Consider the following 16,844-nt stretch of genomic DNA (forward strand, 5'->3'; position numbering starts at 1 on the left):
AATTAAACTTTTGTATTTAACGTTTATAAAGCAAAGGACTGAAAGAAGTTTACATAAAGGAGAGTGCTCCAGCTCAGTGGACATACAGACAATCCAAATATTTGAAAGACAGACCTGACAAGGAAAGGCGTTTTCCTAAGCTCACAGTGGGAAGTTATGTTCAAATCCAAGGGATGGCATGGAGCACGTTCTAAAGCACCTCTTTGAATTGATGACAAGTGGGTAATGAAGATCAGCTTTCTTCACCAGTCAAAGTTTGGAGGCCATTTCTGAAGAGTGAATGAGAGCTGATAGTTAGAATGGGATGGGCTGGAAAATGAAATGAAATGAAATTAAATTAAATTAAATGAAGGAAGGAAACTTAGTAATACAGCAGAAGGGGAAAGCCAGCGGACAGACACAAAGAGAATGACAAGGTATTCAAATTGACAGATTCGCAGTAACATTTTGAATACATAGCAGTGAGCCAAAGCTTGTCAAGGCCAGAGAAGAGAATGTTTCAGCAGTTGAGGTGAATAGCGATCATGGGCTAAGGCTTCTAAAGGTATTTTGTCACATTCAAGCACATCCGCATTCGGTCTGATTTGCCTGTGTGGGGACTGGATCTCAGAACTACAGCACAGGTATGCATCTCTTCCCAAGGGCACATCGAGTTTGGGAACAGAAGCCACAAGCCTTGGACATCTTACAGAAACAGCTTCTGTGTGGAAATCTCAGAGGGCTCTTGATGAGATGGATATCGGGAAATGAGAATACCAAGAGGGGAAAGGATGTTTTGGGCAGAAATATGAGTGGCTGGATCAATGAAGGGTATATGCAGCTTTTCAGTGCTTTCAGATGTCGCTGTTAGGCTGTGAATGAAGCATATTCCCAGACAAAACCTGCCCAGAAGCCACTTACAAATGAAACACATTTTAGTAAAGACCAGATAGTGCACCACCTGCATCCCTGTCAATAATGGTCTTTAAAATTTGCATGACAGAGCAAGGTGGTATGGAAACACAGCACTGAGGGATTGGGATCACTTCAGAATCCCTCCTTGCTATAACCTCGCCTCGCTTTTCTGCTTCCCACACCTTCTCCTCGCCTCTTTCCTTGCAGTTTTATCTACAAAAAGTATGGAATGAATAGTGGCTTTATTACAGATTGTTTATTCAGAGCTTGTCAGAGAATCTATTTATGGGAATTATGTCTAAGATCTGTAGGGTTGATGCCCTGATGAATGGAAGTGATATGCTCGATCAGTTTGCCTTTGGTCCACGGGCCACCGCACGTTACTGAAAGTTTACAGTGATGTGTGCAAGGCTTGTGAGTTTGCATTAGAATATGTGTTAAATCATAGGCTGGAGGCTCTGGAGAACAAAGATAAGGAATTTCTGGCAGAGGGTTGTGGAATAAATCCCAGACTTCGCAAGAATCTTCTTGGGTTTGAAGTGTAGCAGTTGCAAAAAAAATGTCACCCCATAACCCAGACCTCTCTGCAAATGGGATGCTGTAGCCAAGTGCTGGGTTTGTGGCTGGCATCATGTGAGTCAGCCAACTAAAAGCAGGTCCTATACTTTCCAAAAATGTATCAGCTGCAGGATTTGTTGTTCAACTCAGTCTTCACCACAGAATCTGTTCTCCTGTGCAAAGCCTTACCCTTGCATTAGTGATAACTCCAACTCCCTTTGTCTTCCCTAGTTTACAAAGTACTTGAAACCACATTTCTAGGACTTAGCAATTCCCCTTTTCCGAAGTCCCTACCAGGGCTAAGTATGAAAACAAAACCCTGAAATGTCAGAGAGGCCAGATGTGCCAGGGGAGGCTGAGTCTTTTGTTAGCCAAAGTGATAGTTTGAAAAAGCTGACAAGCCTCTACCTCTCTGTTCAGAAGCTCTTTCTTACTATACCTGTTTACTGACAGATACTGCAACTCCCTACAAGCCTTATCTTTCTCAAATTCTTAGACAATCACATCTATAGCAACTCTAAGAATATTAACTTGAATGTGTTAATGTGGCCAGCTTGCTCTCGTTATTTGAGTTGAGCACTGATTAATGCCTGCTATAAAGCCTCTGATTGCAGTGAGCATCCAACTAATGTGCTTCTTCACAGCTCCAGCTGCCTCCTTGCACTATCATCACCTGAAAACCCAGCTAGGAAATCCTACATTTTAAAATTCAGATCCAGCATCCAAAAGAGTTCCTAATGTTTTGGCCACAGGGATAATGGATACCAGAAAGTATGATAGTGGGCAGTTTGGTTGGCATGTGTGCTAGAGATGAAGGGAAGAATCAAGAAGGTTTGCAAATGTGTTTCTAGGGGGGAAAGAGATTATAAAACAGGGCTGCAAAGTCAGTAAGAGGGGATAAAAAGGAGGATGGGCTTGTGGGTAACACGCCACTTGGGGAATTTTTCTTTTAGATAGCAGTGAGATTATATCTGGTGCAAACAACGAAAACAAATGTGTTGGATGGGGTCCAATGAAAATCAAGCCCTACGCAAAATGGGAGGAAATGTTTTGAATTTTATAATTTTGATGAAATGTTGAAGGAAAAGGGGAAATTTTTGAGAAAAGGCATGTACATCTTTTCCTAAAGCTTTTTTCAAGCCCCCAACAACAACATTTTTCGTTTTTAAATCATCGGGTCTTTTGTAAAGAAAACAAAGGTGTCTTACACACTGGCAAAATGTAATTTTGTCTTTTTTCTGCCTGGAACCAGTACTGGGTGAAATGAGAAAAATGTGAAGGGAACCCTTTGCAGCAAGAGCAACTGCAGTTAAGCAGAGCTTTCTTGAGAAAGTTTCACTTCCTAAGGTTTTTTGCTATGTTTGCTCATTTAAATGGCCATTGTATTAACCCACTGTTTATGATTTTCAAACGTCAGCAACCAACTTAGGTCTTGTAAAAGAAAAAGTGTAAAGCAGAAGGCCTGGTTCTCATTACTCTAAGGACCTAACTGCATCAACAAATTTTGCTGCCACAGCCTTGTAAGTGGCATTGCTGCAATATTACCTGCCTAATATGTCAGTCGGTGTTGGGTTATTGCCAGAGGTCAAGTTTCAGTGAAAATGCATGGTATTTCCGTACCAAGGTCTTGCGCTAGAGGGGTTAGGCAGGACTCGGTCTCCCTTCATTCCCATTCCTCCATTCCTTCAATAGCTACGAAACTACAGCACCACCCATTCCTAACTTGAAGGGATTTAACTATAAGCTATAAGAGCGCTTTTGTTGTTGTTTTTTAAATACTGCATCCTGAAACAGAGTAATTTCATTTGCAAGCTATTTAATAGTAGACTGTGTATTAGGTCATAACACACTGAGCTGGTGAATGCAGGCTCTGGAGAGAGTGCAGCTATAATTTCTTTCTGTGACTTTGCAGTGACTGATTAATGTTTTGTTGAGTTCCTGGGCCACTGAGGAGCTGGAGACACATGGAGCTGCAGGCTCTGGAGTCTCAAGAAGTTTGGATTTGCATGATAAACTGTCGAGCCTGCGAATGGGGCTTTTGTTTTTGAAAAGAACTTCTGCAGCCAAAAGTTCAGGATAGGAGATATTAATATATTTCAGGAGCTTGGCCAGTACAGTCATATTCCTTAATATCAAGAAAAAAAACCTTCAGAATTTCCAATGAAATAGTTCTCAATGTTTTTCAAATTAAATGATTTGATTTTTCTTTGTGCTGGTTTTGGCTGGGGTAGAGTTAATTTTCTTCATAGTAGCTAGTATTGGGCTGTGTTTTGGATTTGTGCTGGAAACAGTGTTGATAACACAGGGATGTTTTCGTTACTGCTGAGCAGTGCTGACACAGAGTCAAGGCCTTTTCTGCTTCTCACCCCACCCCACCAGCGAGTAGGCTGGGGGTGCACAAGAAGCTGGGAGGGGACACAGCCGGAACAGCTGACCCCAACTGACCACAGGGATATTCCACACCATACGACATCATGCTCAGCATATAAAGCTGGGGGAAGAAGAAGGAAGGGGGAGACATTTAGAGTGATGGTGTTTGTCTTCCCAAGTAACAGTTACGCGTGATGGAGCCCTGCTTTCCTGGAGATGGCTGAACACCTGCCTGCCGATGGGAAGGAGTGAATGAATTCCTTGTTTTGCTTTGCTTGCGTGCACGGCTTTTGCTTTAGTTATTAAACTGTCTTTATCTCAACCCACAAGTTTTCTCACTTTTACCCTTCCTCCATCCCACCAGGGGGGAGTGAGCGAGTGCCTGTGTGGTGCTTAGCTGCCGGCTAGGATTAAACCATTACATTATTGTTCAAAGCAACATTTTCTTTCAAAAATCCCTGTTATTTTTAAATATTCAAACCATATTTAAATAGCCAACATCAAAATGAAGCATTAAAATTTTTTAGGAACAAATGTCTCATTTGAAGCCTCCAAATTATTAATTGTTTTACTTTTCAATTCACAAAAAAATCAATTTTTTTTTCCTTTCAGTCTGATTGAAATGAGTCCTCTTGACTTTCCAAATTTGCCAACGAAACAAAAAAAAATTAATTATTCATCAAGTTCCAATGAACACCCTTCATAAAACTTCTGAATTATGCAAACTAATCACCTTCTGGGAAATAGGTATAGATCATTTTATGGTACAAGCTTGCAATGTGACTCAATGCCTCTTCACTTGTACACTATAACCCTCCTCAACCATCTGATTAATCAGACTTTTGCCTTGTCTATGGTTTTCAGCTCATTTCCCCCCCACTGCCACCATCGATCTCTAGTTTTCCTTTGCTTACAACAAAATATTCTTTATCTTTCGAGATATCAAATGTTGCCATCCTGTGAGGCAAATGCAGCTGGGAGGACAGAAATGGTTAAATGACTTGGCTCGTGAAGTTACTCGTAAAACTTGTCGCTGCTCTGACGGTGTCAGCAGAAAGGGCGAGGAGCAGCCACCTGCCCCTGTTGCACCCATGGCACCCCCAGGGAGCATAAGTACAGGGATGGCGGGGATGACAGGCCTGGCCTGCCGGCTGCTGTTGCTCAGGATCTCTAGCAGAGCAGGCATTTTTGTTTGGCACAGGGAGGAAGGGATTCTCACAGAGGTCTGGCCTTGCAGGTGGACCTCAAGGGGAAACAAACACTGAGAAACACAACAGAAGACACAGAAGCTCAAACTGAGGGGCCAGAAGCAGAGGGGGAAAAGGAAGAAGCTTTGATCTCCCTGTCCTCTTGCAGCTACCCCGTTCTCTTCATTTCCCCCTTCTCTGTGCCCCGTGACTGCAGACGCTGCACAAGTGAGTGTGGTGGGAAGCAAGGGCTGCCAGCCTCCTCCTCACAGTCAGCCAACGCTCTCCTGAAGTGAATCACAGTCTCTCCCTCCCCAGCAGCCTCTCTGAAGCAGGACCCCGGCCTCATTCACCCACATACTACCAGGCCCTTCGGCTGACCTTAAAGAGGAACAGACCAGCCTCTTGCTTTTAGTATTGCTGCTTGCAATTTGCACAAGAAGTGTTGTGTTCTCTTTCCTGCGCTTCTCACTCATGCACAGGGCCAGCGGGACCCCAGGGTGGTGTCCTGGGTGCCCCAGCTGAGTAGCCATCCTTCTCTTTGCACTAAAATGGACAGCAGCCACATGCACACTGTGCGCATGGTAATCCATTTGCTCTGCACTTTCAGGGATTAACTACATTTTTAGCTAACCTGCATGTGCTGTTCTTGGGATCCACTTTGTTATCTTGATTAAGTGCTATTAGTTTCTTCATAGTTTCTTCAAGGCTTTTGCCCAGTAACCTGGTTTAATAGCAAATGTCATAAAGGCCACAGCTAGAGTTTGTACACTCCAAACTGTGTAAATGCCTACCATAGTTGTTTGCATAATTGTTGGCCATTTTTCCCCCTTGATAGCTGGAAGTTTTCTACAAGAGTGGCTGCCTACAGCGAACATCATCCATTTAGCAAGAAAGGGAGGGCAGATACCAAGGTATTTTTTTATCAAGGACAGATCAGTTCTTTAATCCCAATGCCACCAAGAGGTCCAGTCCTTGCAGAGCAGGCAAGAGAAGGGCTTAGCTGATGGCACTTTATTTTCTGAGCTGTTTGTGCTCATTTCAGGGACATTGTGAAGCCCAGACAATCAACATGTCTTCGTGGGAAATCACGTTTCATGTGGCTTGACTTCTGGTGAAGACATGACAAAAAGTTTGTCCTTGTGCTCTTCAGCTGCAGGCTTCAGGCAGCTCTAATTTGCATTGGCAATCACCAGCCTCCAAGAGGAAATTCTCCTCAGGGAGCAGCACTGTTTACCAACAACAAGGCCACCTCTGCTGCTACACTGTGGGCACACGTTTGGTGTGGGCACACGTTCGGTGTAGGCACTGCTGTGCTGCTTTTGAGCTGCTAAAAGATTCCTGTTGTGACAGCAACCTCACACAAGGCAGTACTAAACCTTCCCCACCAAGAGAGGACTGGCCTGCAGTGAGTCCAACAGTTAGGTGTGTGCCACTGCCAGGGCTCAGTTCTTATCTCTTAAGCTAAAGTGGCTGACACCCTCCCACCTTACCATTTCCCTCAGGCAGGCCAAAACTGCTATCCTTTAATCTATTAAACTTGTGGGGGTTTACTGTATTTATTACTGTGGTCTGAGTGAGAAGACATTGCACAATGCCTGAATTATCTCATCACATGGAGAAGAAGGAAGGGCCCCAGTCCTGTGGGTATGATTTCACTGACAGCCTGACCCAATGGAAGAGCAACTGCTACCAAAATGGGCAGGATCGTTCCCTACCCCCCAAACTCCTTAGCCCCGTGGCTCTCCCTCCATTGTAGCGGCATTAGCCCTTGTGCAGCTGTGCAAGCTAAATCCTTTCCCTGCTCCAGTTCATCCCACAACCAAATTAATCCCAATGCCAGCACAAGGGGGTGGGATGGTACAGCTGGAGGCCAGAGGAGCAGTCTGGATGGTGCTGCCTTTTCTTGACAATGCTGACTGAGATCAGGTAAAGCGGATCATGAAAACATGTCCTAAAATACTACCTGGCACAAAACTCTCCTGACAGTCAAGAGAAGACTAGAGAATTCCTCAAGGCTTTCTCTTCAACTACGTACATTTTGTTTGTGTTTAAATCTTTCCAAGTCTTGACTCTCCAGCACACCATATATAGTATATTTAATGTACAGTGAAGATAATCAAATTCTAAACATGAGATCTGTGATACAGCTGAGCTTGTGAGCAGTGACAGCTCAGGGAATAAATCATCAGAATGAATCTTTGCAATTGAAATTTATTTCTGCACAGTTGCCTGGCGAGGCACTTGAGGTTTACTCAGCTTTGACCTCAAAGGCCCCACGCAATGACTGCAGTAGCAAAGTCTATGAAAATGCCACATTTCTTCTGATAGAAGGGGCTGAAGGAGAGGCTGATTGAATGTTTGCTGTGAGAATTATCAGTGATACTGAATTTGGGCAGGGGAATGTCTTCCAGAGGCAGATACATGCAGTTCACTCCAGAGACAGACAGGCATGGCAAGTGAAAGTGATGGGGTTAAAGCAGGGCTGAGGTCTCCAAAGGATAAGGCAAATCTGGGCATGTCGGGGACCTCAGGGGGCGCTCAGGGAAAAGGAGTCCTGGATGCCCAGAATTTCACTGCAGCTCTCTGTGTTTATAAGGTAAATCCTGCTGGATCAGTCACAGCCATAGGAATGAGGGAGATGTGAGGAACCCTGCTATGTGCCTGTCTGAGCAGCAGCCACTGCTTTGGGTGTTTGCCAGAAGGTACTTGCTTCTGGAATGAATGGCTCTGGGCTTCAGGAATACCCTGGCTGCACCCGCACGCGTTCTCCAGCAGCTGCGCCTGAGTGTTGTAAGGTATTTGAATTCAAAGATCAAATGTTAGCTACCAGCTCGCAGTGCTGGCAGGAGGGGAGCCAGCCATTACCCTGCGGCCGGGGTGAGCTGACAGGTGCCCTCACCGAAGGGCCCCACGCATGTGGAGCGAGGACATTCCAGTACAACCTTCAGTTAAGCAGTTTGGGTGCAGCCACTTGGCTTTGGAGGCTGAGAGGTTTTCCCAGGAGTGTTCCTGTACCCGTTTGATTTACTAACAGACACAAGTCATACAGTCCAAAGCAAGATTTAGCCCCAGGAAAATGGTGCAAAGGGAACTTTTTTTACAAGCTTTCTAAGCAGATGTTCCTGTAACTCTGGGGTTTGGCACACTGAGGCTTTGTAAGTAACTCGTGAGGTTCCCCCCTTCTAGGAAGAAAATACCTTTTACATTAAAGAGTGGGCCTCAAATCTTAAAAGCATTGCTAGCTTTTCCCCTCCCCTCCCCTGAAATACACCCACATATACATGCTTCACATTTATGGTGTGGTCATCCTCACCACTGCCTTAGAGCCAGGTTTTGTAATCTTGTATCTAGTCCTTGTAAATGGGGCTGTGATTGCCATTGTAACAAGAAACGACAGTTGCTGACCGCTGTAACTCACCAATCTGAAAGAAGAAGGAAAATAAAAGGGAGGGGGTGAATCTCAGTTTAATTTCTCTAAATTCAGCATCCCAAAAAAAAATTTAAGTGTAGCCAATTAGGTGAAGACTCTGCTATAAATTGATAATGAAAAATTAACTTAAAAACAAGTGAAAAATGAGCTGGGTTCACAATGATATTCTCATCAGACCTCCCCGATAAATGGGCAGGGCAATATATATCCTTTCGCCTTTCCCCTTTGGCAAGAGTGTTATGTGTTATCATGTGGTGTATTCTTAGAAAAGCATCTGCCATACCTTCCTGAAGAATTCATTTCTTGCAAGCCCTCCCCCTTTTCAGTTTGAGAGCTGTGGGTTTGTACGAAGCGTCATTATAAAACAGGTCTACCACAGCCAAATGTCATTTGGCATACTATATTCTCAGAACCAGCAATACCGCGCCCTAGGCAGGAATGACGAAATATTGAGGGTAACTATGAAAGACGCGTGAGCCAAGTCTTTCCTTTCGTACCCTCCTCAGCACTGCTGGTCTTTGCTTTAATGCTGAATGGATGTGTGGCACAGCTGGGTCCCCCTAGCAGATGTCCTCAAGAAGGGAATGTGTGCCCTGCTTTTACTACTCCGTATGGCTCACGGTCATGCCAGGCAGACCACAGCTGAAAGCTCAATGCCCTTCTGCAGGTGACGGACCCATTTGCACTGAGGTCTGGTTGCAGAGATTCGCAGGGCCCCAGGCAAGGCACACAAGGCACATTATGGCGGGCACTGCATGAGATAAGGAAAAGGCGGTATCAATATCACAGGGGTCATTCCAGAGCTTGAACAAATCCAGTCCTTCAAGTTAGTTCCTCACTGCACAGTCACTACAGCACCATTCCCCAGTCAGCAGGTGAGGCATTGCATCCTGGCAGCTATTCTGGTGGGAGCACCACACAGAAAAAAAAACAGTGGAGGTCCTTTGGATGTGTTTTTGCAGAGCCTAATTCTCCTGCCAGGGAACATTTCATCATCACCACGCATCGCTCGGTGCTGCTATCGTCATAACTCTTACAGGGCTGAAGGAGTATCACTGCATGTGGATGTGAGGGGAGAAGCGCAAAGTTTAGCAGCAGTTTGGGAGCTTATGGGGAATATTTCCTGCTCTCCTGGGATGAAGTCATACTTTGTCTTGCACAGGTTTAAACTGGGAAGCACAAGTTTAAACCAGAAATAGTTGACTAGATCAAGCAAAGCTTGTTCCTGCGTTTTGTACCATCGAGCTTTGTTTACCGACTGAGACAAGCGAGCACTATGGAGTGAACAGAGTTGTGAGAACTGCGGTGAACCTCCTGGAGCCTCCAGTTCCCTCATTTTGCATTCATAGAGAGAACGAATCAGCAAACAGGCCCCCGACCTTTTTCTCCCCTCCCCACATCCTCTCATGTGGGAACTGTCCAAGCCAGGCCTGGGAGACCTCTGGTGCTCAGCCCTGGAAGCCACTGCTTGCAAGAACATTTGTTACTTTCAGAAATGCATCAAATTCCTCAGGACCCTGGGGAGAAGCTGAATGGGATCTCAGCAGAAGAGGCACCTCCAAACTCTTTTTCCCACATGCAGTTTTCCTAGGCTCAGCTCACAAACTGCCCATGTTGAACAGAGGACTGCAGCCCATCGTGCGTAGCAGCACACTGGAGTGGGTGGTTTGCCAGAAGGGATGCAGCTTTCCCTCCAGCTACATAACTTGCGCCTCTTCTTGCAGCAGTGCCGTTAGATGCATGACCCAAAACTGAGGCGAAGCACATCCCAAAGTCCGTGGGGTGCTGCTAGTTACCTCCCTGTGGGCCTTTAAAGGCAGAAGGAGAATTTTGATCCAGAAGGATCAGCAGGTGGAGAGACATCACTCACTGAGGTACCAGGAACTGCCACCTTTCCTAGCTGCGCCCTCCTGTCCTCCAGCTGCTTGTGGCAGAAGGGCTGTGGACCAGTGTGAGTGTGAGGAGAGGGTGTGGCCCTCGGCTATGCATGGCCCTTCGGGGAAGGCGTGTACGGGAAGGGGAGGGGGAAGGGGTGTGCAGGGGGGAAGGTGCGCACTGGGGGGTTGCAAAGACATTTGCTGCGAAAGGGCATTTCATTGCATTCTCTAGCCGGCCTGGCAGGGGTAGAGGCAGGAGGGGACCTGCCCAGCGGCGCTGCAGCCTGCAGCAGCCCCGCGAGCTCGGCGCCTGCGGGCAGAGACGAGCGGGAACACCCGGCCCCCGGCCCGGGCCGCTCTCCCGGCTGTTCCGCAGCCTCCGCGCCCGCGGCTCGGTGCGGCAGCAGCGCAGCCCCGCGGCGTAGCGGCGGGCGGCGGCCGCGCGGGGGCGCGGTGGTAGCCGGGCCCGCGGGGCTGCGCGGGGCTGCGCGGGGCCTGAGAGCGAGGGAGGGCGCGGGGCCGGGCCGGCGCTCGCCCGTGAGGTGTGGTAGCGGGACCCGCGGCGGCGGTGGGCGTCGGGGATGCGCCACGTTTATGCCTGCAGTTCATTGTCATTTCCGTTGGCAGAAACCACCTTACGGTTTTATGGGAGGACCACCCCCCCCGCAACCTGTCATCCCTCACGCCTTCCTGCCTCCTATTTTTCCTTCTCTTGTGCTGTGTGTTTCCCTTCCCTTTAGCCCCAAAAATGCATCACAGCATGAACTCTGGTGCCGAGGGGAGCGTGCCTGTGTACTGGGAGAGGGGCAGAGTGTGGTGCTTTGTGTGTACAAGCTTTTGGGCAGAGCATACTTCAGCCTGCTTTCATTAACTTTGAGAGCACAATCAGCTTAACAGGAGGTGACAGTGTGAATGCAGCTTTCTGTAAATTTTGGATGCTGCTGAAACCCGGTACTTTTCCATCAGCACACCCACAAGTAGACCTACAGCAAATAGGAGCATAATGAATCCTCTCGCTGGAGAGCTTGGAGAAGAAAAACATGATCTCTTCAACCACATACGAAGAGATCTTTCTTGTTTAATATCCGTGACTTAAAAGCTCCCGTGCAAGAATGATCCCTTTTTTTAGTCCAGGGACAGCACTGAAGTGCTGTACAAACTCTACAAGTTTAAAGGCAGGAAATGGTTTGCAGAATTTTTTAATGTCATTTCAATCATTTAAAATCACTCTGCCTTGCACACTTGTGTCACAGTTAGGAAAGCAATTGAATTTCTAAGTGTTTGGGCACACACAGTGATCTATTTAAAATGATGATGGTTGCCATTTTATTCTGAAAGCAAGAAAGGCATAGGTGAGCATTAAATTTCGGGATCATATTCAGTATTTCCTCATTTCCTCTTTTAGTATTAGATGTTCCTTTTAATTCTTGATTCATTTTTTCCTTCTGTTTTATTTATTTATCTCTTTCTAGCTCAAAGGCTGCCCATGTACAGCAGTTTAGTTTGGTTTATTATTGTGAGGGCTTGGGTTCAGGTTATAGGTTTATATATTTTTAACCAAAAATATACCAACCCTGTATCAGTTTCTAGCTTTCTGTTGTTTAAGTTGCTCAGCCTTTGCATGCAAAAGCTCACTGGTGTATTGCAAAACCCCACTGTGTCTGAATTTTTAGCACACATCCTCTCCACCATAATTAGCAACCCTCACTCTGCACACCGTTGAGTCATCATCCAAGCATTCCAGTTTTCATCTATTTTTTCATCATGGTCAAGTCAGATGGTGAATCCAAATGACCCCTGAATCTGGGTGGATAACATTTTTACCTGAAATGATTAAAGCTTTGAGCATTAGAATCCCCCTGTGTTTAAGGGGAAAAGCTGAATTTCTCTGTAACCAAATAAAGATTGAAAGAGTAAATAGAGTTCTTGCTTGTGCCCTCCCCACTGTGAGACATGATTACTTCAGACAACACCTCAGGCTCATTTGAGTGTTGTAGCTCTTAGAGGATGGCTGGGCTTAGATAAGCAGTGTACTCCTGTCCCCCAAATTACCATATATGAGTTCCTGTACCACTGACATGGTTAGCTGAGCAGTTATGGTACAGAGACAGGTAGTGTTGTGAGGCCTTTTGAGCTAAGTAGCTCTTTGGCAGTTGTCTAATTCTGTGAAGCTCTGGACACTGTAAAGCCTTTTAATTCTTTTCTCTTAGCAAGCACTCAAACCCACAGAGTTTTTCTTCTCTGAGGGCTTGCATGTAGCCTCTGTCGCTTAAGTCCATCTGTGAAGTCTTTCAAAGTCTTGAGCCCAACCACACCAGCCTGTGTGAAGGGCTGGGTCGGGATTTTCTTGCTGTGTGTCTGTGGCATAGCTTTGCTGAAGCCAGAAGCAGATGACCTTCAAGAAGCAGAAGCAACCTGTTTTCCCAGACTTGTCTTCTAACTGATCGGAGAAAACACTTGGACTTAGCTAGGCAGGAGTTAAGAGCGGTGGATGAGGTTGGGCTGTTATTAATCGGCATGTTCCAGTGGGTCAGAGCCAGAGAGCAGAGCCCCATTGCTGGCAGTGGTGTGAATCGGGACACAGTACCTGATGTTAGTCGAATGTGTCAGAATATCATTGACAGCACAGCAAGCTCTGGCTGCATCTCTTGTTTGTTTAGATGGCAATGAATGATTAGGGCAGAATCAGTCCTTCTAGAAAGATCATTTCAATGTCTCAAAATTTTAAAATAATTGCCTGTTTTATGTTGTGTAAATGGTCACAGAACTGGAGTTGGGTCTAGCAAGGAGTTGTGTTACACAAATACACGCCCATTGTAACAGGGGGGATGTGCTGCTGTAGTTAGAAGATGGAGTATCCAGTAGGAAATCTTAGTTGAGGTACTGACTAGCCTATCCTGTTTTAAAGTACAATTGGGTTAATGCCTTCTTTCAGTACTATAGTGATGTATTTATTCTTTTTGCTCTTGTTAGTCTGGCACATAGACAAACCAGTGTCAGAATAATTTAAAAATCAAGTTGTAAAACGGGGTGAGACATTTCTATTCTTAAAGTAGCAGTTTCTTTTGAAGCTGTTGAATGAGATGGATTTATCTGGGGAGGGGATGTGTGTGTGCGGGGGGACACTGCCTCCTTTGAAGATATCTCCCTTAACTGTGACAAAGAATAAAGAAGCCTGCAGCGGAAGGATTTCTCCTCTAATCTGAATTTTCTGCACCATCTTGACCAGTCTTGCTTAGGCAAAAGTCACTCCAGACTTGAAGCAGATGAGTCTTCCTTCTGCAAGCGCTTGGTTAATATCCAGGTCTGGGTGACAGCAGACAGGAACGGTCCCTTAAAGCCTCTCTGGTAATAAAGGAAAGGCCGCACTACTCTCATCAGTGGGGCTGAAGGTCACAACAGCACTTGGAGGAGCAGCAAGCAGTTTTCTACCCACCTATGAGGAAATACCTGCTCTTCTACAGATGGATGTCCCTGCCCAGGTCACTCTTCCTTTCCAGCTGATGTTGTGGACTAGGCCAATGATACTATTCTCCTAGGATTTCTGGCAGAGTAGCCAGCTCAAACAGAAGGTGAACCAAACAGAAGGTAGGGTGGAGCACAAGAGATGGGAAGGTTTTTCTCTGGGAACTGCCTAAGGCAGGCTGCTAGCCAATGCAGGTGTCTGTATCTAAGGCAGTTCTCCAGAGCCCCCTTCAAATCAGTGGCAAGAAATCATCTGCTTACTGGAGATGTCAGAAGTTAGATGAGATGAACCCCACTTCTTTAGGCTCTCTGTCATTGGCCATGAGTGAGGACTCACTGTAGTAAGTGTCAAGTATAGATCTACATAAAATGACTGAAATACAGGTCATTTTAACCATGTGGACTGGCAACTTACCATCATGGCATTTTTGTGAATAAACAAAGCAACTAGGAAAACGGAGAAATGGGTCTCTGCATAGTCCCGGTAAGAAACAGGATCAATCTGATAGGAATGAAGGAACGGAGTTCAGAGAAGATCTTGGAGACTTGACATCAAATCAGGGGTTGAACTATTTCTAGGGCAAAATATTCATTAATACAAGGTGCCCAGGTATAGAAGACAGCTATTATATTTATATTATATGATGATAGTATAATGCAATGGAGAAACAAAGGAAATACATTATCTCCTATGAGATTTATTAAGTATTTGTGCTCCTTCACTAACGACTCTTTCCCAGTTTTCATTTTTTGCCACAACAAATCTCGTATCTTCCACCAGGGTGTTACTTTATTGTGCACCAGAGGAGGGAGATACATGCCCACAAACCTTCTGAGAAACACATTTACAGGAAATAAAAAACACACAAGCAAGTCTTTATGCCCCACTCTCTGTGTGGAGAGTAAGCCCTTTCTTTCACACCTGTTAAATAGCCTAGCTCGGGATTAAACTAGTGCTAACTATTGAAAATGTAGTGGGCTATATAGTGATCATCACATGGTCTTCACCAGGTGCTGCAGTGCATAAGTATTATCTGAGGAAATCATAGCCCACTGAGTGTCATACACAAATTACAATCACTGCTGTTCTAAGAAGTCCATCTTTTTAATTGCTTCACTGGCAGATGGATTCGGCACAGGGTCTCATTTTCTCACTGCAGGCTGCCTTTGTTTTTTTGCACTTTCTAATTAGATAATTCAGTATGGTTTGCAGATACATCACACTGCATAGACATATACACCACTAAAAAGACCTCATGTTTTTTTTTCTGCAGCGTTGGAGTTGCTCCATACTGGTGACTTAACCCTTCATAACCTAAAACAACTCAATAGAAGAGGAAACGGATTTTACACAGGTAAGGGTTGCCATTTTAGCTTTGAGATAATGGAAAAACTTCCACCTTCTCTCCATCCTCCTTCCCATGTGAAAGAAATAAAAGGTTGACAGTCAGGCTCTCCATTTAGATGAAAGATTCAAGCTTCAAGCTGTGTCCTGAAATACTTTTTAAGTAAGAGCATCTGCGAACTTTTTTGCAAAATTATTATTTGCTTTATTCAGCAGGGAAAAGATAAGATGATCCAACATTTTGGCCTCATATGGGGCTCTTTCAAAGTGTATGGAGATCTCAAAGGCTTTTAAAAGAATCCATGTCCTAAAAACTTAATGGATTATTTAGGTGGCATGCATAGTTCAGCCTTGTCTCTGTACATCTGGTGGCTCAGGAGTTCCTGACTTATTTAAATCACTTTCAGGTACTTGTCTTTGGGGAATAGGGATCCCATATTGATTTGTGGTTTTGTTGCTTCAGAGTATCTGATTCCTTGAAGAGCTTTTGTTTGTCCTTCTTTTGCTTGTTTGTAACAAAAGGTTGTTTTGAATGTGCTGCTGTTCTTTGTGCCTCACTCTTCACAGTGAGACTTTTCACCTTCTCAGGACCCAGGCTGTTGCCAAGTGGATGACTAAATTTCTTCTGAGGTTTTGAAGGAACTCGCCTTCACATGGCTGTCCTCTCTGTCCACAGGACCCACCAAGCCACATCAAGAGGGCTCTGCTTCAGGAGCAGAGACCTCAGATTTGAGGGCAAAAGAACCATTAGACAGCATCTGTGCTTGTATTTTTGTATTAGTCCTTCAAACCAACTTATGAGTTGCCATACTATTTCCCTAGGGAATGAGATTCCTGCTCTGATATAAAGGTATCTCGTCCTACAGGTGATGTCCTCAGTGAGACTCTATTTGCTAAACAAATACCAGTACATGCTGATATTGCAAAGAGGGCACAGTACTTGTGCTTTTATTCACCGTAACCAATTTCCCTATCCTGTCAGTTAATATTTGCAAGTGCAGCTGAAACCTGGAGGCCAATGGGCTGTAGATGACAAATTTATTTTGATCCAGTGAAGGGAGGGTTCCTTTAAAACAAAAGGTGTTTGATAATAGAACATCATGAAATCTATATTAACATGATCCAATTGCCAAGGCTTCCTCGCTGAAGAAAGAGGTTAATTAATCAGTAATCCCTTCTCCTGAGTAGTCTCTGCTTTGAGAGAATGAGTAACAACACAAGCTGGAGTCTACAGTACATAATGCCATTAGGTTTATTACTGCCCTTTTACAGCTTGCAGTAAAGAGAACTGTTGCAATTAATGAATGAAGTGGATACAATGCTGCAGTCAAGGCCAGGGTGAGGCATAAAATGCAGAGCCCAGTTCTGCCCGAGTCACATGCTGGCAGGAGAAAGCACCATAATTTGTCAGGAAAGGAAAATGCAATCAGCTCTTCCATTCAGTGCAAAGAAACCTCTCCCTCACATGCATCTGACAGCATCCTACCAAAACTCTCCAGGAATGATACGTGGGAGCAGAGAGGAAGTTAATGAAAGTGTCAGGAGCCCGGGAAGAGAGAGACTGTTCAACCAATTAGCCAGAAACTGGAGACACTCCTCTGCAGATTGCTGGCTATGGCAGATTATATGTGCTGTTATGAAAAAAAAAGATGGCTCCAGTTCCAAATTTCATGCTTTTGCACCAGTGTAAGTCCCAAACAGTCACTGTTGACAGT

This window comes from Aptenodytes patagonicus, chromosome 6 (assembly GCF_965638725.1).
Source record: "Aptenodytes patagonicus chromosome 6, bAptPat1.pri.cur, whole genome shotgun sequence".
NCBI lineage: Eukaryota > Metazoa > Chordata > Aves > Sphenisciformes > Spheniscidae > Aptenodytes > Aptenodytes patagonicus.